Below are 24,145 nucleotides of genomic sequence, written 5' to 3'. Positions count from 1 at the left end.
GTTCAAATCACGGTGTTCCAAATCGGGATGGGTTGGGCGTGGGGTGATGGCTGGGGGAGGGGGTGTGGGTGGGTGATTGTATCGGGGAAACAGTGAAGGGTCACTGAGATTCCTGAGAAAAGGCATTTTCCCCGTCAGAACTGTATTGCATTGGGATGTTATGGTAAGGTTTATAAGACATCGATTGATGAGGCCGAAGTTGGAGCATTGCGTGGTGTTTCGGTCACCTAACTACAGGAAAGATATCGATAAGATAGAAAGAGTGCAGAGAAGATTTACTAGGATGTTGCTCGGACTTCAGGAACTGAGTTACAAGGTTAACCAGGTTTTATTCCCTGGAGCTTAAAGGATGAGGGGAGATTTGATTGAGGTATTTAAAATTATGAGGGGGAGAGACAGAGTGAATATAGGTAGGCTTTTTCTGCTGAGGGTGGGTGAGATATAAACCAGAGAACATGGATTAAGAATGAAGGGGGAAACGTTTAGGGGGAACATGAGCGGGAACTTCTTCTCTTAGAGAAAGATAGGGATATGGAACCAGCTGCCACCTGAGGTGGGTTCAATTTAAACACTTAAGAAGAATTTGGACAGGTACATGGATGAGAGGGGTATGGAGGGATATGGACTGGGTGCAGGTCAGTGGGACTGGACAGAAAAATGGTTCAGCATAGACTACAAGGGCCGAAAGAGTCTGTTTCTCTGCTGTCGTGTTATATGGTTCTATGGTTGATTAGAGGTTGGGGAATAGTGGCTGCAGGCTCTTGGGTGTAATCAGCTACCTTTGGTCTCACTGTTTGTCACATCTTGTCTTCTTCATGAGAGCATCACAGGGGAGGCTTGAGAGCTATGGAAGAGGACTAAGGACAAAAGAAATGTCTCAGAATAGCTGTGAGCATCTCATGCCCAATGGATTGTCACATTGAAGTCGCTGGTCTGAGGTGCGAGGTGGAAGGACTTTGGAAGGACAAACCAGAAGGCTGAGTACAAGACTGAGTTAATGGTCAGTTACTTAAGAGTGTGGCTGAACAGAGGGATCTTGGGGTTCCAATCCATACATCCCTCAAAGTCAACATGTAGGACAGGGTATTTAAGAAGGCCTCTGGGATATTGGGCTTCATTAATAAGAATCGAGAGGACATGTGAAGCTCTCTGGTGAGACCATACTTAGTGCATCGTGTTCAGTGCTGGTCACTTCATTATAGGAAGGATGTGGAAGCTGTGGAGAGGGTGCAGAGGAGATTTACCAGGTCGTTGCCTGGATTGGAAAATAAGTCTTACGGGGCAAGGTTAGCGGAGCTGGGACTTTTTCTCTTTGGAGTGAAGAAGGATGAGAGGAGAATGAATAGAGGTCTACAAGATTATGAGAGACAGAGTTGGGGTGGACAGCCAGCACCTGTTTCCCAGGGCAGGAATAGCAAACACTAGAGGACGTGTGTACAAAGTTAAGGGAGGGAAGTTCAGGGGAGACACCAGGGGTAAGTTTTTTACACAGAGTTGCGGGGGCCTGGAATGCCTGGCCAGGGATGGTGGTGGAGTCTGGAACTTTGGGGGCATTTCAGAGACTCTTAGACACATGGATGGAAGTAAAATAGAGAGTTACGAGGTAGGAAGGGCTTAGTACTTTGTTTAAGAGATACATGGGTCAGCACAACACGGAGGGCTGAATGGCCTGCACTGTGCTGTAGTGTGCTATGTTTTTGTCTCCAGGGGGACTGTCACGGTGGTCTCGTGATGTGAGCCTTGCAGTGAGTAGACCTGTCACACTGAAGTTGTAATGAGAAGTTTCACAATGAAATTGTTCAATGCTCATGTGAATCCTGAATACATTGGAGAGACAGACATCAGAAATTAAAATAAGTGCCGAAAGAGTCCTTTCTTCCTGGAAATAGGAGAGGTTATGGTTTTGTGTTGGGACCATTTGTTGAGCCCCGTGCATTAACCTGAACAGACTAGCCTGAGCACCCTACATCGCATTGGCCATGATGTTTATTACTGCACAGCCGGCAGCCTTGGGGAATGACTGAGCACATGTGTTACTACCCTTTGGCACTGGACAGATACCATCACATGTGGGATAAGGCAAAAACATGAAGCTGGAGAAACTCAGCAGGCCGAACAGTGTCCTTTACAGAGCAAGGATAAAGATACATCACCAACATTTCAGGCTTGAGCTCTTCTCAAGGTACCTTGATACTTTGATGAAGGGCTCAAGCCCGAAATGTTGGTGATGTATCCTTATCTTTGCTCTGTAAAGGACACTGTTCGACCTGCTGAGTTTCTCCATCTTTGTGTTTTTACTTCAACTGCGGTGTCTGCAGGCTTTCATGTTTTTGTTCCATTTGGGATAAGGGTCTGGCCGCCACTGGTTATCGCTGCTTAACCCCAACTGGCGGAGCAACCTGGAGTTAAGATGGTGAGATCCTTCAAAACTCTCAACGGGGTCTCAAGATGATGAATGCAAGATCAATCACTTTTGGTTTATTTCCCATTCTTCTGGTCTGATCTTGTATTTTAAGGCAGAAATGTTACTTCACATCAACCCTAACTCGCAGTTCAGTTTGCAGAAACGATCAACGAAGATGGAGATGGGAAGGAAAGATACTGCAAGTTCGGGCCCGCTGCGCCAGTTTCTCGTGCTTCCCCTTATCTGCAGTGCAAAAGTTCAGCGCTGTGTCCCGGGGTCAATCTGTGGTCAGAGTCTTGGTGACACGGGGTGTTGGTGTGTATAAATCCCACCATCAGCAACTGGAAGTTGGGAAAGATTGAGCTCTCTGGGAACTGGTGCCACTGCCGCAGGAAGCACTGAACTCTCTCAGGAAGGTCAGGAGTGGCAGAGCCTTAGCCCACGGGGTCAATGGCAGGGTAGCAGCAAAGTGGCTTCAAATCTTTTCATGGATCTATTGTTCCTGATAAGGCTGGAAAAAAGGCCGGTCATTTGTACCCCTGTTGAAATCTGAAGAGTTTCCTCAGTTAGAAATCATTTCCTGAACCCATTGGCCTTGGTAAATAGCTGAAAGTGGTGTGTGTGTACAAACATTCAATATCTCAACAGCTCTTGCTAAAAACAGGATAAAAATCAGGATCAAAAGTCTGCAGCCCTGTAGCAAGGCAGGATTCTCCTCGCCCCGGCTTCCCTTCTCTACAGAGCTGGCTGAATCTTGCCAGGGTTCAATCCAGTTGCTTTAGTACCCGTTAGCAAGTTCCTCTTTTGTGTTCTTTCTGCTAACCCCCTCTCCACTCGAGAGGAGAGCATTTTTAAAAAGCTTTGATCTAGCCCTTCTCATGATATCGAAATAAAGTGCTTCATTGTAAAAGTAGTGTCCTTTATATGGCAACGATAAAGAATTTCTACCACCTCCTAGAACATAAGTGGTGACACAGTTTGCGTAGCAGCTACCGCAACACCTTTACAGCTCAGCAATCGGGACCAAGGTTCAAATCCCGTGCTGTCTGTAAGGAGTTTGTACGTTCTCCGCGTACCTCCCACCATTCGAAATGTACTGGGGGCGTTGTTTAATTGGGTTTAAATTGGGGGGGGGGACGAACTCGTAGGCTGAAATGGCCTGTTTCAAAGCTGTATGTTGAACCAATGTTTCGGACTTGAAGAAGGGTTCAAGCTCAAAACATTAGTTATTTGTCTTTATCTTTGCTCGCTAAAGGACACTGTTTGATGTGCTGAGATTCTCCAGCTTGGTGATTTTACTTCAACCACGGTGTCTGCAGACTTCCATGTTTTACACAGTGCTTCATAACCTATATTGTAATTATTGCAAACAAAGGAGCCTACTTGACCTCAGCAAACTCCTCAAATGAAGTACATTCCTGGCTAATCTGTGAAATGAATGTCAGTTTCGAAATATGGGTCAAGACACGGCTGCCCTGACCTTTGAATAAGGCAGAGCTGCGGAATTCTACTCCCGTTCTTCGCAAGCTTCTGCTCAGGTGCCCTTCTCCTGGAGAAAGCTGGCTCCTGAGACAGGGCTTTGGTTCCGTGCTCCACCATTGGCTCTCCTTCCATCTCCCACTGTGTCTTATCCTTCCACAGTTCAGTGTCATGTTTTGTCTGTGATGTGTCTTGGGATGTTGAACTCCATTGACATCTCTATAATTGGAAGGGATAAGTAAAGGTAAGGATGAGTTCTCCACTTGGTGTGTAAATGCTTCACCTACTCTGTAACTGATTAATGTTCAAGAGGTTCAGTCACTTGCTTGGAAATGAAAAGGTGGGGAGAGTACATTAAGACACAAAAATGCCTGCATCCAACATGTTATCCTCTGCCATCTACTATGTGATCCCCTCACCAGAGACATCTTCCCCTCTCCTCTCCTGTCTGCTGGCAACAGGGGCCGCTCCCTCCGTGACTCCCTCCTCCACTCATCCCTATTCTCCAATTGCCTATTGGTCGCTACTCCCATGACCGCAGAAGATGTTCCACGCGTCTCCACCTGCTCCCTCACCACCATTCGTGGTCCCAAACTGTCTTTCCAAGTGAAGCAACACCTCACTTTTAAATCTGTACGGATCATCTCTGTACCCAGTGCTCACCTATACGTCGGTGAGGCTGCACGTAGACTGAGAGCTCTCTTTGTTCAGCGCCTTACCACTGACCGAGTGGCCGCCCATTTCAATTCTGCACCCCATTCCCACGCTGACATGTCGGTCTCATACACTGCCAGACTGAGGATCCCCACAATTTGGAGGAACAACACCTCATAATCTGTCTGGGCACCCTCCAACCAGGTGGCATCAACATCTACTGTGAATTCCATGAGCCTCATCCCTGTTCCCTGCCCTGCCCTCCCCTTTCCCTACCCTTATTTCTCCTTTCCTCTAGTTCACTCTCTCTCTCTCTCTCTCTCTCTCTTTCCCTCTATCTCCTTTCCCTGACCTCTGCATTCACGAGCTGCTCCCATCAAATGATCAGTTCTCACCTTTTCTCTTGCCCTCCTATCACTTTTAGCCTGCTCGTCTGTACTCCTTCCCCTCCTTCCCATCTCCTCCTGCCTTTTTACTTCAGTGCCTGTCTGCTTTTTGGCTCATAGCTTGAAGAAGGACTTAGGCCTGAAACAGCCAGTGCCTTTTTCCCAGGGCAGAATATCTGCACAGTGAACGGAGAGAAGTTTATGGGACATGTCAGGGATAGGTTTTTTACACAGAGAGTGGTCGGGGCCTGGAATGCATTGCCAGGACTGGTGGTGGAGGCTGGAACTTTAGGCTAACTTAAGAGTCTCTTAGACGGGAACATGGATAAAAGAAAAATAGAGGGTTATGAGGTAAGATGGGTTTAGTATATTTTGGTGGGAATATGTAGGTCAGCACAACATTGAGGACCAAAGGGCCTGTACTGTGCTGTAATGTTCTATGGACTATGTCCCTACTTCCAAGACCTGCCGAGTTTTTACTGCAATCCTAGTGTCTGCACACTTTGGTGTTTCATTCCGGGGGGAGGGTGGGTGAGATTTGCTCACACAGGCTCTTTGTGGTCGATGTCTTTTGTGGCTTACTTGCATCTCGCCCACCCCAGATTCACCAGGTGGTTCAAGACAGACTGTGCTATCGTGGTATGGGGTAGAGATGGGGTGAGGTAACCCTCCAGCTGAACCTGGGGTTTATGCTTCGCCGGTGCACTTGTTCTCTTTACTCCAGGCTGAGACTTTGTTCATGTATCAAACTTATTCTTGGAAGTTTTAGAACATAGAACATTACAGCACAGTACACAGGCCCTTTGGCCCAAGATGTTGTGCTGACCCGTGTAAACAATCCACAACAATCAATTTTTTATCTACCTCACATCCATAACCCTCTATTTTTCTTACTTTGCTGGTATCACCTGATATTTTGTCACATCATATCAAGTCTGACAACTGCCCAGAAGTCCAACAACCTTGTTTTCCCTTTCCAATATCTCCTTAAAAAGAGCATTTACTGAAGTGGAAATAATAGAACAGTTTTTAAAGCTCCTGATAGAATATAAAACAGCCCAGTACAGGCCCTTTGGCCCATGGTGTTCCCTCTGAGCTGTGCGTGTTTATGCGCGCGCACACATTTTGGAATCAGCGCTCAGAGGAAATTAATGGACGCACAAAAGGTCAGTTACCTAAAATAATGTAGTCATTAAGAATTATACTTTTTGAAAGAATTTCAAGTTTACATCTGCATCAGGATTCAGTGCGCTCAAAGTTCAGTCACAGGAAAAAAATTTGCACAACGTAAGAGTTTTGCCCGCACTGGCTACTAATAATAGAGGGAACATTGTCCATGACGTTCGGTCAAAATTGCACAAAATTCACATCTCTCATTCCTTGCATATTTATGTGACTATGTAGAAGGTTCTGAAGTGCTATGTTTCTCCATTTAAAAGAAAATCTGCCTCGCACATCTCTTTTAAACTCTCAACTCTTCATCTTAATGGCACAGAACCACAGAATACTACAGCTCCGAAACAGGCCCTTCAACCCATCTAGGCTGTGCCAAACTATTTACGCCGCCTTTCCCCCTCAACTTGCACTTGGACAATTACCCTCCAAGCCCCTCCCATCCACGTACCTGTCCAATATTCTAAGTGTCACAAGCGAACCCACATCCACCATTAACACCGGCAGCTTGTTCCACATTCTCACCGCCCTCTAAGTGAAGATCCCCATGAAACATTTCATCTTTCAACCTGAATTCTTGTGCACCAAACCTTAGCGGAAAAAGCCTGCTTCCATTTACCCTCTCTATACCCCTCATAATTTTCTATACCTCTATCAAATGTCCCCGCATCTCCGAGGCTGCAGGGAATAAAGTTCAACCTTTCCCAAAACTCAGCTCTGCAAGTCCGGTCAACATCCTTGTAAATTTTCTCTGCACTCTTTTAGAACGTAAGAAATAGGAGTCGGACGTCCGGCCCATCGAGCCTGCTCCACCATTCATTGACCCCTTAATTCCATTTTTTGTGTAAAAATCTATCTGATTTAACCTTAAATATGTTTATTAAAGTCACCTCAACAACTTCCCTGGGCAGAGAATTCCACAAAATCACTACTCTCTGGGAAAAAGAGTTTTTTTCCTTATCTCCATCTTCAATCTACTCCCCTGAATCTTGAGGCTGTGTCCCCTAGTTCTGGTCTCACCTACCAGTGAAAACAGTTTTTCTGCCTCTATCTTATCCATCCCTGTCATAAGATCTCCTCTCATTCTTCTGAATCTGAGCAGGTATAATCCCAGACGATTTAATCTTTTTTGTAGATAGGCAACCAAACTGCACATAATACAGGTACTCGATCCTTTATCCGGAATATCTGGGGGACAGTGTGTTCCGAATTTCGGATTTTTCCGGATTTCGGAAAGCCAACCTGAATTGTGCTGCCGTATCCACCCCACCCCCTTCCAGTCGCCCGGACGTCTCCCCCGACCGCCAGTCCCTTGGTCGCCAGGACGTCACCCCCGACTGCCGGTCCCTCGGCCGCCCGGACGTCGCCCCCACCTCAGGTCCCTCGGCCGCCTCCCCCAACTGCCAGTCCCCACTTGCCGGATTTTGGAACTTTCCGGATTTTAGATGTCCAGATAAAGGATCGTGTACCTGTACTCCATACTTATTTTCACCAATGTCTCATACATGTCCTTGAGGATATGACATTTTACCCTGGGAAAAGGATTCCAATTGCAAACTCAATCTATGATTCTCAACTTCATTCAGGTCTCCCTTCAGCCTCTTCTTCTTTGGCTTGGCTTCGCGGACGAAGATTTATGGAGGGGTAAAGTCCATGTCAGCTGCAGGCTCATTTGTGGCTGACAAGTCCAATGCGGTTCAGGCAGACACGGTTGCAGCGGTTGCAAGGGAAAATTGTTTGGTTGGGGTTGTGTGTTGGGTTTTTCCTCCTTTGTCTTTTGACGGTGAGGTGGGCTCTGCGGTCTTCTTCAAAGGAGGTTGCTGTGATCCAGAGAAAGCAACCTGAGCTTGCCCAATTGATTTTTTCTCTCTTGGGCGATTGCCGACACTTTTGACTGCAAAACGATAGCTGATGGGTTTCCTTCTCTACTTTGCAAAAAAAAACACTTCTCTTTCCCAATTGAAGCTTCTGTTCAGTGCCCTATGGTTGATCGGAGCTATCGAGCAAGCCATACCATGCCTCGCTGTGCAACTTGCCTGCATTCTTAACCTTATCTCCCGGCTTCAGACTTCGCCATAGGATGGAAGGAATTGTACCTGTTCCTGGGCGGCGTTTTCTTGAAACGTGCTTGCCGATTTTGTTTGCTGCGTGCCCGTTGTTTCAGAGCATAGAATTGATGGCTGCAAGCAAATAATTGTGCAATTGCATTGAAGTGCCGTGGCAGCTCTTTTATCTCCCAAATTCTACTGGGGTTAGTCAAAGAAAAGAGTACTGTCCTAATCTGTCAATTGCAAGCAAGGTAATTGATGTTGAAAAAATAAATTTCCCTCCAAGTAACAAAACCTCTCTTGCAGCTACAGCATTTATCATTTCCATTCTCATCATGTGCAAGCTATTTGCGACCTATCACAGTTTGATTATTCCCCTTTTGGTAATTTGCAGTATTTCGGCCTCCTTTTGGAGTGGACAGCTGGGCTCTCTCGTCTATATCCTTTCAGCTTTTCTTTACAAAAGTGGGAGATCCTGGAGGTCTGCAGTGTCTTGGGGGCTTGGTCCTAGATGCCAGGTTGTTAGCCATGGAGTGCTATTAATCACTCTTGGTAATGAGCCCATGGGGAAGGCCAGGGATCATACTTAAGAGCATCATGGTCTGAAGATAAAATGTCTTCATGGAGAGAAGATGGATCAACTGGACCACGCCAGCGTTTCATTTTAATTTTAGCACGGTAACAGGCCCTTTCATCCCATGAACCCATGCCATGCAATTACACTCAATTGACCGATGACCTCAGTACATTTTGGAGAGTGGAAGGAAACCGGAGCCCCTGGGGAAAACCCGCACAGACACGGGGAGAATGTACAAACTCATTACTGATAGCGCGGGATTTGAATCCTGGCCGTTGACACTGTAACAGCGTTGTGCTAACCTTTCTGCATTGGCAACAAAAGTTTCACTTAGCAAGCAGTGTTAATGTTGTAAAATCCCATAGTGAAGCTGAATGTCCTGATGGATGGAGTCTTGGTTTTTTTTATCTGTTTTGGCCATTATTTCCTAAATTAGTTACAGACAGACCTATCCAGGCTGAATTCCCATAAATTAAATTGTTCTGAGGTATCATTATCTGCAATCCAAAAACACTGAACTTATTCAAAATAAAACTATTATATAAAAGTGTTAAATTGAAAAAAATTGAAAAACAGAATAAAAGCCCTCTCTCCCTCCCCAAAATGACAGAAAAACTAACCTCCATTTTACGGGTCGTCAGAAACTAACGAACACTTCCCCCAACTCCCAGGGAAAAAAATGTAAAAAAAGGAAAAACACATACCCCACTAAAAAATCATTTCAGTAAATCTTCCTGTGGAAGGCGAGTCATGGGCAGATCTTTAACAAAATCTTTGGCTTGAATATAATAGTTGAAGAAGACGTCTGGAATGAAAACTTTCGAAGTAGCTGGATATCGCAGCAGAAATAAATAACCTTTATCATATAAAGCCTTCTTAACCCAATTAAACTCTTTCCTCCTCTTCAAAAGATTTGACTTAGATCTGGATTAAAAAAATCTTATCACCTTCATAATTCAAAGGTCCATGTTCTTTAGCTTCTTCTCATTGCCAATCCACTATCTTTTCTCTATCTAGATTATTTAAAAATCTGACCGAGGTCTATACCTTCGATCCAGGCTTTGGTCGAAGAGCTCTAAGGGCTCTCTCAATCAAAATTCTCTCATCGAAATTTTCTCGCCCAAAGGTTTGCGGTATCCAATCTTGAAAAAAGTGAATTACATCTTGACCTTCTTTATCCTTGGACATTCCAACAATTTTGAGATTATTCCTTCTACTATAATTTTTCAAGATCTCAACCTTCTCCAACAATTTTTCATTCATATAAACCAGGGCAGTAACCGAATCCTCATTAACATTTGTTCTTTCTTTAATATGTTGAACCTTCTTTATGATCATCTTGACTTCTTTCTTCCAATTTACCAACTCTTTGTGAAACACTATTTATTGATTTAGTTAAGTCAATTTTAACTTCTTGTATTTCTCCAGTTATAAATTTAAAATTATTTTCCATTGCATTTGCAAGATTATCAATTTTAGCTTCAATTTTATCCATTTTTTTCTTAAAAAACTTTGCCTTGCCTTTAAATTCCTCTGTAGTTGTATCTTGATCTTCACTTGTACGATCACTAGAATCCTCTTCTATGCAGATAAGTCTTCTTCTTCTTGTAGACTTGGAGCACTGGACTGGCCCTTTAAGAGGGATGAAGATTTTTTTTTTCCCCTTTAACTTTTTCATCTGAAGCGGGCATGCATGACTCCTTGCGGACGTGCAATGCAGAAGTAGTTTTCGGGACGGCGCCATCTTTGCGGGGAGCTGCAGGGATGGCTCCGTGAGGCGGTTCCTCTCCAGGGCTGTGTACAGCGGGTTGAGTGAGAACTCTGACTGCAGGCTACATTGAAGAGGTAGGCCCAAGTTCTTTTTCTCCCTTCGGTTCACATATTTCCTTCGGTGTAGTTTTCGGAATTTTTATCTTTCTTTAGCGACATTGTAGTTAAACATTAATAGTTTAAAAAGACTTTAAATTAACTTTAATAGTTAAAAACTTAACTTAATTAGCACTTTTTAAATTAAAATCCCCAGGAGTCGTAAGGGAGCGCTGTGTTCCCTACGTCATCACGTGTCCCCCCAGATGGATACTTGATCAGAGGGATTTCATTAGTTTTGTTGACTAAGTTTCCTTTCTGAGGTTGTCCCGTCATTCTAAACCTTTCCTGTTCATATATATATATATATATATATATGTATATATCTTTGTCTTTGGCTTGGGTTCGCAGACCAAGATTTATGGGGGGGGGGTAATGTCCACGTCAGCTGCAGGCTCGTTTGTGGCTGACAAGTCCGATGCGGGACACGGTTGCAGGGGAAAATTGGTTGGCTGGGGTTTTCCTCCTTTGTCTTTTGTCAGTGAGGTGGGCTCTGCGGTCTTCTTCAAAGGAGGTTGCTGCCTGCCGAACTGTGAGGCGCCAAGATGCACGGTTTGAGGCGAGATCAGCCCACTGGCGGTGGTCAATGTGGCAGGCACCAAGAGATTTCTTTAGGCAGTCCTTGTACCTCTTCTTTGGTGCACCTCTGTCACGATGGCCAGTGGAGAGCTCGCCATATAACACGATCTTGGGAAGGTGATGGACCTCCATTCTGGAGACGTGACCTGCCCAGCGCAGTTGGATCTTCAGCAGCGTAGATTCGATGCTGACGGCCTCTGTCATCTCAAGTACTTCGATGTTAGGGATGAAGTCGCTCCAAATGGAGCAGAGACAACGCTGGTGGAAGCGTTCTAGGAACCGTAGGTGATGCCGGTAGAGGACCCATGATTTGGAGCTGAACAGGAGTGTGGGTATGACAATGGCTCTGTATACGCTAATCTTTGTGAGGTTTTTCAGTTGGTTGTTTTTCCAGACTCTTTTGTGTAGTCTTCCAAAGGCACTATTTGCCTTGGCGAGTCTGTTGTCTATCTCGTTGTCGATCCTTGCATCCGATGAAATGGTGCAGCCGAGATAGGTAAACTGGTTGACCGTTTTGAGTGTTGTGTGCCCGATGGAGATGTGGGGGGGCTGGTAGTCATGGTGGGGAGCTGGCTGATGGAGGACCTCAGTTTTCTTCAGGCTGACTTCCAGGCCAATCATTTTGGCAGTTTCCGCAAAACAGGACGTGAAGCGCTGAAGAGCTGGCTCTGAATGGGCAACTAAAGCGGCATCGTCTGCAAAGAGTAGTTCACGGACAAGTTTCTCTTGTGTCTTGGTGTGAGCTTGCAGGCGCCTCAGATTGAAGAGACTGCCATCCGTGCGGTACCGAATGTAAACAGCGTCTTCATTGTTGAGGTCTTTCATGGCTTGGTTCAGCATCATGCTGAAGAAGATTGAAAAGAGGGTTGGTGTGAGAACACAGCCTTGCTTCACGCAATTGTTAATAGAGAAGGGTTCAGAGAGCTCATTGCTGTATCTGACCCGACCTTGTTGGTTTTCGTGCAGTTGGATAACCATGTTGAGTAACTTTGGGGGGCATCCGAGGCGCTCTAGTATTTGCCAAAGCCCTTTCCTGCTCACGGTGTCGAAGGCTTTGGTGAGGTCAACAAAGGTGATGTAGAGTCCTTTGTTTTGTTCTCTGCACTTTTCTTGGAGCTGTCTGAGGGCAAAGACCATGTCAGTAGTTCCTCTGTTTGCGCGAAAGCCGCACTGTGATTCTGGGAGAATATTCTCGGTGACACTAGGTATTATTCTATTTAGTAGAATCCTAGCGAAGATTTTGCCTGCAATGGAGAGCAGCGTGATTCCCCTGTAGTTTGAGCAGTATGATTTCTCGCCTTTGTTTTTGTACAGAGTGATGATGATGGCATCACGAAGGTCCTGAGGCAGCTTTCCTTGGTCCTAGCAGAGCTTGAAAAAACATGAGTTTTTCAAGCTCTGCATATATATATATATATATATATATATATCAAAACACAGAAATGCTGGAGAAACTCAGTCTCGCAGCATCCATAGGAGGTAAAAATATATTACTGACATTTCCAGTCTGAACCCTTTCTCAATGCTCCTCAAGGGCTCATGCGCGAAATGTCGGTAATATAGCTTTACCTCCGAGGGACATTGCAAGACAGGTTGAGCTCCTCCAGCATTTCTGTGTTTTGACCACAATCATAGCATCTGAAGGCTTTCGTGTTTCACCCCTGCCCCCCTGTTCATATATAGTCCATGTGTCTATTGAAGGTTGTACTGTGCCCTCCTGTGACATCTTGGGTGCCACTGATTAGCGTAGCGGTTAGTGCACTGCTTTCGGGACCAGGGTTTGAATCCCGTGCTGTCTGTAAGGAGTTTGTACATTCTCCCCGTGGGTTTTCCCCGGGGGGGCTCCAGTTCCTGGTTTCCTCCCACAATTGTAAACTTACCAGGGGTTGTAGGTTAATTGGGCGTAAATCGGGTGGCATGGACCCATGTGCCGAAACTTACCAGGGGTTGTATGTTAATTGGGCGTAAATCAGGTGGCATGGACCCATGAGCCGAAATGGTCTGTTTCTGTGCTGTATGTAAATTAAGAAAATGTCTCGATCCAGATATGGACCACTCTCAGATCCCTCTTAAATCTGTCCCCTCTCAATTCAAACCTGTGCCCTCGAGTTCTAGAATAATTTGCCCTGGGAAAAAGATGAGCATTTACTTTAAACAGGACCCTTGTGATTTTCTATACTCTAAGGACATCCCTCAGTCTCCTTTATATGAACTGCATTGTAAAGCTATTCAGAAAGAGAAGAAGATTCTTTGAAGTTGAGGGCCATTTGGAGGTTGTATGGCACAGTGATGCAACTGCTGCCTTGTAGCTTAAGCGACCTGTGAGCTTGATGCTGCCTGTGAGGAGTTTGCACGTCCTCTCAGAGGCCATGTTGGTTCCCTCCCACATCCCAAAGATGCGCCTGCAGGTTGCAAATTGCCTTTTTATGGAGGTCAGTGGCAGAAAAACAGTCAATAAGGAAGGTTGGTGGGAATGTATGTGAATGAGAATAAGTCACAGACTGATTGAGGTACATCTACTCAAGGGGGTCAGGAATCATTTACATTTAAATTTAGACATATACAGCACATTAGCAGGCCCTTCCGGCTGATGAACCCATGCCACCCAAATACCCCAATTAACCTACAACCCCAGTACAATTTGAATGGTGGGAGGAAACTGGTGCACCCAGAGGAAACCTGCGCAGACACGGGGAGAATGTACAAATTCCTTACAGAATGTAGGAGAGGATTTCGCTCCTTCAGCAGAGAGGTAAATAATAAGGGATCACCAGTCTTCAAATGGTTGGCAGGATTCGAGAGATGAGCAACATTTTCACTGAAGGTGAGTGAAAATCTGAAGCATGCTTGTGAATAAAAGTTTTAAAGTAGTAACCCAATTAATATAGCAGAGAACATCCCATGGTACGTGTTGATAATTCAGCAAGGTTAAAGGTAATTATGAAGAACAACAACGACTCCATATTTGGTAAACACGATCCTGATTCACGAATCCCAAGAGAATTCAAAGAAATGTGGAAAAGTCTGTTGTGGAAAAACTGGAAATTTATCTGTATAAAAATGCAACCTGTGAGCCACATGGCAGACTCCCTTGCTGTGACATGAGCTGCAGGTGGCAGTGCCTCTTGCTGTCATGGTGTTCTCGTGCTTTGCAAAGCAACAATAGAGCTCTTGGCAGCTGAATTTGTGTTTGTTTGTCAAGTGTTTGCAGGTACAATTTAGCAGACTGGCTGAAGGGATAGAGAAACATCACCTTGTAAGAGTGGACATGAGCAGCTGTAATTTATAAAGGCTAGGGAGGAATAAAAAGAGGGGAATTGGGACTGATGGGAAAGGTTGCTGGAGCAGGATTAGATTTGACGGGCTGAATGGCTTCTGTTCAGTAAAAAAAATTATGTTAAAATGGTCTTGATAGTTGAAAAAAAGAACTGTTCCGCCTTATCCCACTCCTGAACCTTTATAAATTGCAGCGGTTCACGTCCACGTTTACAAGGTGATGTTTCGCTATCTCTTCAGCCAGACAGTTCTCACTGCCCCTTATTGAAAATGTTTCTCCTCATCTCTCGAATCCTGTCAATCCCTTAATATTTACCTCTCTGCTGAAGGAATGAGATCTTATACAAGAAATAAGAGCAGGAGTAGGCTATTCGGCCCATCAACTCTGCTCCACCATTCAGTGAGATCATGGCTGATCCGATGACAGACTCATCTCCACCTACCTGCTATTTTCCCATATCCCTTAATTCTTCAACTTTATAAAAAACCTATCCAACCTTGTCTTAAATATATTTACTGAGGTAGCCTCCACTAGTTCAAGGGGCAGAGAATTACATAGATTCACCACTCTCTGGGAAAAGAAGTTCCTCCTGATATCCATCCTAAATCTACTACCCTGGATCTTGAGGCTATGTCCCCTACTTCTCCATTCAGTAAGGGGTTTGTACGCTCTCCCCGTGTCTGCGTGGATTTCCCCAAGGTGTTCCAGTTTCCTCCCACCGTTCGAAACATTAATTGGTGTATGGGGTGGCATGGGCTCGCAGGCCGGAAGGGCCTGTTACCATGTTGTATATGTCTAAATCTAAATTATTGTCTCTTGAGTAGATGCACTTCAATCAGTTTTTCAGTTTGCTCTGTTCTTATAAGATCAGCTGATTAGTTCCTTCCTAAAATCCAGGGTCAAGGCAACATTCTTGCAAATGTCCAACATTGTGATTCCTTTGCTCTCTTTTTGAGTCACTCTCATTTATTGAATACACACACACACACACACACACACACACACACCCACACACACACACACACACCCACACACACCCACACACACACACACACACACACACACACACACACACACACACACACACACACACACACACACGAGACTGCAGACACTGGAATCTGCTGGAGGAACTCAGCGGGTCGAGTAGAATCACTAGTGAACATTTTCGTGATGAAATCCTTTGTTGAGAGAGCTCTCGAGAAAAGCTTTCAACCAGTCTCAATATAGGATTCCGGCCCGAAATGTTGACCATACATTTTCTCCAACCTCCAGCAGAAATTGCGTCCAGTGTCCCGTTTCATTAACGTTTCCCTACAATCCCTGGCACGGGAGGAAACTGGAGTACCTGGAGGTAAATTGTGCAGACATGGGGAGAGCGTATAAATGGCGGATTCGAACCCTGGGTCACCAGCGCTGCAATAGGGTTGCGCTAACCGTGCCGCCCCAACTTGCGTTGCCACTCCCAGGAAACTGCGGACTTGAAAGATATCTGACTGTTAACCCATGGTGTTTAGGTTAACTTTGATTTCTGCCTTTCTAAGTGAAATTTGTATTATCACTCAATATTTTTCCAGCCAAGGATAAGTTGAGTGACATTCAAGTCCTTTATCTCTCCATCATCTTTTTTCAAGCCAAGGTGTCTTTGCAGTTCTCTTGTGCTTTCAGCCTTGAACAGATTAGAAAATGATTCTCAGAACCACTGCTATTTCCTTCCTTGCTTCTCACTCGCTAGGGATTCATTTCACCCTGGCCATTTTTTGCCTAGAAGCCGGCATTGTTCTGTTGCTTTTCCTTGTGTTTGTTTAGCATCACCTGAGAACTTCTCTGTGGTTCCCCTCAATTGGTCCCTGTGGAAGCAGAGTGCACATTCTCACCGCTCAGGGGTAAAGAGGTTTTGCCTGAATTCCTTGCAGCTGTGCTCTGCAAATCAAATACAAGATGCGGCAATTATCTCAAAAACAGGGAGAGTTTTTTTATCTCTCTGCTGAAGTGAGTTTTGTATTCTGCATCCATCGATCTGGTTCCAAATAATTGAGATAATCATTTGCAGTCAAAATGACAGGCAGACACTAAGCAGGTTAATTTTGACTTTGAAACCTGATATCAAATTAAATAGCTGTGATTCATTTATTCCCACGCTGTCACACTCTTAACACATTAGAGGAGGAAAGTTCAGAGGTTGCTGGGCACATAAGGATCTGAAGTTGACAAGTAGCCTGTTAGAGAGGCGGTTAGATGATGCGACAGTTCCTGGTGTGAGAGTTCTCAGTATTAACTGCTGGCCAAACACTAGTGTCTTCATTGAATTGTCCTCTCCATTAGTCATTGTTTGTCATGGACTGAAGTTTTGTTGGGTAGCAGGTAACCTGTGAGTGAACAATTCAGCTCATTATCTCAGATTTATTGCAGGAGTACATATATGACATCCCATACAACCCCAAGATTCTTTTTCCTGCGAGTGAGGGAGAATTACTACTTATTGGTCCTGTTAAAAAATCTACACTATTTCCATATGTAAACAGATAAAGAACTGTAAACAGATAATGCAATGTAAAACTGACTGCAACATAGAGAGAATAAATAAAATCAATAAAGTGCAAATGTAAGAGTCCTTAAATGAGTCTCTGATTGAGTTTGTCGTTGAGGGTTGAGGGGGAAACAGCTGTTCCTGAACCTGGTGGTACGATTCTTTTGGTGCCTAGACCTCTTTCCTGATGGCAGCAGCGAGAACAAGAGGGTGTGCTGGGTGGTGTGGATCCATGTGATTGGTGCTGCTTTCCGATGGCAGCGTTCCCTGTGGATGTTCTCGATGGTGGGGAGAGTTTTGCCTGTGATGTCCTGGGTTCACTACCTTTTGCAGGGCTTTATGCTCAGGGGTATTGGTGTGTTCATACCAGACTGTGATGCAGCTGGTCAGCACATTCTCCACCACACATCTGCAGAACTGCATCTGCAGGAGGGTGGTGAATCTTTGGAATTTGTTGCCACAGGTGGTTGTGGAGACCAGGTGTATTTAAGGTAGAGATTGATAGGTTCTTGTTTAATGAGGGCATCAAAAGTTATAGGGAGAAAGCCGGGCAGCAGGGCTGTGTGGGAAAATGGATCAGCTTATGAATAAATGACGGGATAGACTCGATGGGCTGAATAGCCTATTTCTGATCCAAAATCTTATGGTTTTATGCGCAGATTAAACCTGTTCACAACTCTGTCCTGAACATCAGCACCTCCCTACCATGTGGTAGTTGGAGGTTGTGGAGAGAAGATGCGGCTTACATTTGTTTCTATAACATTTTTCAAATCCTTGATGTGCAGGAGTAACTCATTCAGCCTTTCAAGCCTGCTCCCCCACTCAATATGATCATGTGACCTCAGAACCCTATTCCTGCTTTCTCTCTGCACCTCTTGATCCCTTTAGCCACAGGGGCCACATCCAACTCTCTTTTGAATATACCTAAAGATTTGGCCTGAACAACTTTCTGTGGCGGGGAGTACCACAAGTTCACAACTCTCTGAGTGAAGAAGTTTCTCCTCATCTCGGTCTGAAATGTAACTTCCTTGAGGCCGAAATGTATTTTTATCATTGTTATATAAAGGACACTGTTTGACCTGCAGAATTTCTTCAGCGTTGAGCTTCTATTTCAGCCTGAATCCTTCGTAAAGGTATCACCAAATAGGATGGGGAGGTGGAGGAGTGCAGGCCAAGAGGCCAAAGCTGAAAATTAGACAAGGACAGGAGAGGAAAGGTGAGAATTGATTGGGAGAGGAGGTGGCTCTGTGAATGCAGAGCTGGAGGAAAGAAGAAACAGGGAAAGAGAGAGAGAGTGAGAGACAGAGACAGAGCTAGAGAAAAGGAGACATAACGATAGGGAAAGAGTGAGCTGGAGGGGCGGGGAGCTAAAGGAAACTGGAGAAGTTGATGTTAATGCCATCCGATTGGAGGGTGCCCAGATGCAAGATGAGGTGTTGTTCCTTTGTTTTGTGGGTGATCTCAGCCTGAGGCCATGGACAAAGATGTTAGCATTGGAATGGGCAGGTGGCCAATGGGAGATCCCTGTTATTGCAGTGGACAGAGCAGAGGTGCTCAACGAAGCAATTTTCCAGGCTGTGACAGTCTCTCCGATGTAGAGGAGACTGTGTAATTATGTATAGTATAATTATGTATAGATTGTGTAATTATGTATAGTATTATCTAAAATACTATTTATTTCTTTTTGATTATATGTTAAAATATTTTTATTGCATTTATCGTCCTTGACTCCTCTGCCTTTACTTGCCAAGATAAGACTTATTCATAGATTTTTTGTTTAGCTTTTAATATAGTTTTTTTTCCCCGTTTTAAACACTTGTAATGTGTTATATCTCAGCTTTTTCCTCCAATGTTCTGTACTATTTTTGCAATCCCATTCTTTGATATTCTTTTTTCAGTTTTGTTATATCTTTATCCAGACCATCCAATTCTCTATTATATTCTCTTCTGAGATTTTTTCGTATAAAGAAATAATTTGTCTTTTAAGCTTTAAGCATGTCCCATACTAAAAACAAACTATTATCGGTGAAAGGGAGATTAGTTTCACAAAACAGTTCTATTTGTCTCTTAATAAACTCACAAAAGTATTCCCTTCTCAACTATGTGGCATTGAAATTAATGGCAAGTGATCTTGCCAAATATTCTGTTTTTAGCACTCTACTTTTTAACTGGGCAGACATTAAAAACTAATCACTCCTTGTATGTGAATCATGCACCCTTGAGTAGAACGAATAATCTCTTTCTACAGGGTTAAGCTCCCTCCATATATGAATCAAATTTAAATCCTTCAAAAATGATAGTGTTGTTTTTGCAGCTTTTGCCCTTGTTACCATTCTTGCTGATTTATCCAATACTGGATCCAAATAGAAATTAAAATCTCCCTCGATCAATATATTTTGTCTTCTCTCTGCTGCTTTTAAAAAGATATCCTTCATAAAGGTTTAATCATCATAATTTGGTGCATAGTGTTACGAGCCCAGAGGACCCCAAAACCCAGCAGCAATAGAAATTCACTAAGACAAATGGAAATTTAAACAAAAGTTGCTTTTAATTTTCTTTAAACATAAAAACACAATCAAACCTTAACTTATTATTATTAACTTAACCCCCCTTCTAACTCTAAGCGCATATGTATGTAATGAGTGTGTAAATTCAGAAAAGTTATTTGGTTCACTGTCCAATCTCACTTCTCACACCTTCAAGTTCACCGGCATGAGGTAAATCATATATTGTGCACAGAATTTAACATTTATGTATTTTCACCAGGCTCTGGTGATTAAAGGTAATTGGTTACTGCTCAGGAAGGTTCTTGTTGGTTTCAGAGAGAGATTTGTTGCTTGTTGGACACACACAAATTGATTTCCTTATATCATTCACTTCAGTGTCTTGCTGAAGAAACTTGCTTCATCATGGGTTTTCCAAATGATAACCTCTTCTTCCAGGTCACCACAGAAATCCTTTTGTTTCCCTTATTTCAGGTGAAACACTCTAGCCAGCCATTTCCTCTTGTAAGGACTACAAGGGTTTTCAAAAGGCTGAACTCAGAACTCACAACCCATCTTCAAAATGGGTTTTTCAATAAGCTGCCAGCTTGCCATGTTGCAGCCTCAAAAAGCTACTGCAGAACTGACTTCACTCTCTCTAAGAGAAGAATCCTGTTTTCTTTCCTCTCTCTGCTTGTAAAACACAGAACCCCGCCCAAGGCTCCAAATCCAATCCTTGAATGATCTTTATCAACACTTGAGCCTGGATTCTATTCCATTTGCACCTACTTCTTACGTTCCTTCCAAAGCAGTTCCATTGTCTTTTGCAAAGCTACTGGTGCCCGAATGTCTGGCTTCAGCAAAAGCTCTTGCATTTTAAATGAGATGAGAAGTATCTGTTTGTGAAGTGACCTACAGTAAACCTCCACAATCTATCTCTTTCAAGGACATATTTATTTATAACCACACTAATATAATGTAATATAACCCGTAACAATAGATATTCATAAACATTCATGATTCTGAATAAATTTTACAATTTGCCATTACAAATTTTCTGGTTTGGTCAGTCAATGTGTCTTGTATTATTACTGGTATATTCTTATTAATTAAAATCGCTACTCGTCCTACCTTTGATTAAAATGAAGATGATGTTACTTGTCCCACCCATCCTCTTTTTAATTTAGCATATTCTAATTTAGTAAGCTGTGTTCCTTGTAGAACGTCTACATCTGCCTTTAGTTTTTTTTAAGTGGGCCAAGACCAGCTTCCTCTTCACTGTTCCATTTAGCCTATTAACATTAAGACAAGTAAACTTTAACATTCTATCCATAACAATTTTTAAACAAATATTGTTTAGTAGTGAAACCTTTTTTGTTGTTTAAATAGTACAGTGATCTTTCCCCTTTCAGAAACACATACCATATCCCTGCCCTGATGGTGAGGTAAACAGAAAAATCCCAAAAGCCCATGAGAAAAGCTTGCGGAATCTTCCAAGGAAGAAGAGCCCCTCTTTCTAGCACCATCTTATAAAAATAATCCTCTCCCGGCCCCATTCTGCCCCCTTAGACCGGAGTCTCCACCCTGCTACTACTTTTACCAAGTTTTATCACTTTTTCTTGAGCTCTCCGCGAACATTTCTATAATATTTCCTTTTTAACAATAAATACAAGATGGTTCAAAAATGTAACTTTTACTGAGTCCCACCTTAAACACTTTTATCAGTCTTCTTATTTGGTAACCTTAATCTTTTCATAATCTTCTTAAAAAAAAATCTTCCACCTCATTCTTGGTCTTGAAAAATCACTGATTACCTTCCGCTACTTCGACTTTCAGAGTATATCATCGAGTATTTCAAATTTTTAGAATGTAGTTGTCTTTTTACATCATCAAACTCCTTCCTTTGTTTTAATCAAAGAAGGACTAAAATCTTGAAAGAATAGCATTTTTTCATGGTCATTCTCAGATGGACTATTATTTTCTTTAGAGTATTTATAGGCTGCTCCCATTCCTGGTAACTCTGGGTCTTACCCGGACTGGTCATGGCCATTGATTGCAGCCTCTTCTGTGTTCGAGGGTCCGGTGAGCCCTTTCTATCTGTAATTTTTCTTTGAATTTATTTTCTCTCAGCACTTGTTTCAAAGAAGTTCACTGTGTCTCTCCTTTCGATCCTGTCTTTCAACCCAATAACTCGAAAGTGTTATGTCTGATGTTCTCCAGATGGTCGATCTTGTTCAGCATACCTTGTCTTTTTCTGAATCCCACTTCTTCACATCTTCCATAGCTTTTAGCTTTTCTTGTGTTTTCGCCAAATCAATTTCTGCAGTAATTCTTCAACAATGTCTTTAAATTCAGTCATCCTCCCTGACATATCTCTCACTGCAGTTTCAAAGCCTGTAAAGCGGTTACACAAATTTTCCACTTTCTCCAGGATAATATTTAGATCTTGTTCCGACTCCCCAGCTCTGCCTCTGCCTTTCGAACTCCCCAGCTCTGCCTTTCGAACTTTCGCTCGATGTCCCTAGCTGAGTAGAAATTTCCTCAGTTTTATTTTTTGCTGCCTTGGTCTCTTGGTACTTGTTTTTATCCATTTTTGGTGAAAAGATTCTTGGTTTTGCGATTTTAACTTTTTTGTAAATCTTCATGGAGAACTCAACCAAAACACATCTGTCTAAATTCATTGCATGGCCATACCCCTGATTTTGACTGTTAAGAAGAATTTAGACAAGTACATAAATGGGAAGCGTACGGAGGGTGCAGGTCAGTGGGACTAGGCGTAAAAATGGTTCAGCACAGACTAAAAGGGCCAAAGGGCCTGTTTCTGTTCCGTAATGTCTTATGGTTCTATGTGGATACCTGAAATTGGGAAATTCAATGTTCATCCCATTGGGTTGTGAATACACAGTATTGGTCTTCGAATTTGCACTTGGCCACACTGTAGCCATGGAGAAGGCCAGGTCTGTGTGGGAGCGGGAAGGAAAATTAAAATAACATTCAAATGGGAACTTGAGATGGCTGTTGCAGAAAGTCCTCTGATGGTCCAGGACAGGCCAGCGAAGTCTACACTTGGTGTCTACAATGTAGAAGAGGCCACATTGTGAGCAACAAATGCTGCAGACATGATTGGAAGAGGTGCAGTTGTTTTGCGGAGTTGATGCAGAGTTTCAGTCTCAGAATCAGAATTTTTATTGTCATGAGCAAGTCATGAAATTCATTGTGTTTTGGCAGCGTCACAGTACAAATATTCATATAATAAAACCACTGTTCAAAAATAAATAAAAATAGTGCACGAAAAGTCAAAGAAAGGCAGAGTCTGTGCTTTGTTGATCATTAAGAAATCTGATGGCGGAGGGGAAGAAGCTGTCCTTGTGCCGCTGAGTGCTTGTCTTCAGGCTCCTGTACCTTTTCCCCAATGGTAGCAGAGTGAAGATGCCATTGCCTGAATTAAGGTCCTTGAGGATAAAGGCTCCTTTCTTAAGACATCTTGTAGATGTCCTCGATGGAGTGAATTCTGGTGCTTGTGATGTCGAAGGCTGAGTTAATAACCCTCTGGAGTTTTATCTTGTCCTGATCGTTGGCACCTACAGCGATGCAAACAGCCAGAATGCTTCCCATGGTACACCTATAGAAGTCTTCAAGAGACCTCGGTGACATACCAAATCTCCTCAAACACAACACAAAGTACAGCTGCTGGCGAGCCTTTTTCGTGATTGCATCAACATGGAGGCTCCATGGGGCTGAATCCTAAACATCAACACTACACCTTTTGCCTACGTGGATGGTACCTGACTTCTTCTTGCATTCTGTTTTTAGTTCTAGATTCCAGCATTCTGCAATGTGTTTTGACTCCAAAATTCCATCATTTTCCATCTCCAGTTCTTCAGCCGAACTGCCACCTCTTGAATCCTCAACTATTTTGTTTTGGCTGGCTGGGAAATAATTCCAGGTTTCCCATTGTTTAGGATTGCTTCTCGATATCTCCTCTCTGCAGCCTGGCTGTGATTTTTATTCTGCCTTTCCCCTCCCCCCAGCAAAGGAAATAGTTTCTATCTATCTTTGCAAATCCTTGGATTATTCTCAAAGCTTTAATACATCATCTCTTGATCTGCTGTACACGATGGAATTTAAGGCTAGTCGCTGCAACCTCCTCTCGTAACTTACACCATCTGTGGCTTCCATATCTCCTTCCAGTGAGGAATATTTCTTTTCTCAACCCTGAGATGAATGTTTAATGGCTCCGAGCTTTGGGCAAGGTTCACCTCCTGCGTGATTTTGCTAATAATTCTTCTTTGTGCATGATACTTGTCTTCGATCCTGTGCTCCCTTGTGTGGAAGACCAAAGTCTCTGTTGTGCTCCAAATTCCATAACCTGTCATTAGGTCCCAAGCTCTGTTCTTGCTCACCTCTGACCCATTTGTACTTTCTGCTTCTGTAGTAACTTGCCATTTGGCCGAGGAAGAGCAGGCTGGGCTTTCCTTTCTGTTGCTTTATTAATATTCCTTCATATTCTGAACCGTTCCCTTGTGATTGAACCCTTCAGTGCAATTCAAGAATGCCTTCAATCAACCCTGTCCAGACCTTTTGCAGTGATTTGAATGCAGGAACACAACAGCATGCTCATCTGAGCATGAGAGTTGGCAGTCTTCGATGCTTTTTTGTGAGAATCGCACTCCTGATGTTGCCAACCTG

The 24,145-nt window shown here is 43.5% G+C and overlaps 1 protein-coding gene across 7 annotated transcripts in view; it reads left to right on the top strand.

The window, feature by feature from the left end:
• The window catches only part of exoc6b (exocyst complex component 6B), an 866,329-nt gene that overhangs the window by 361,777 nt on the left and 480,407 nt on the right, over positions 1-24,145 (top strand). The gene's annotated exons all lie outside the window — the stretch shown is intronic.

The sequence above is a fragment of the Narcine bancroftii genome, chromosome 3, assembly GCF_036971445.1.
Source record: "Narcine bancroftii isolate sNarBan1 chromosome 3, sNarBan1.hap1, whole genome shotgun sequence".
Lineage (NCBI taxonomy): Eukaryota > Metazoa > Chordata > Chondrichthyes > Torpediniformes > Narcinidae > Narcine > Narcine bancroftii.
This window is presented reverse-complemented; position numbering and strand designations above follow the sequence as displayed.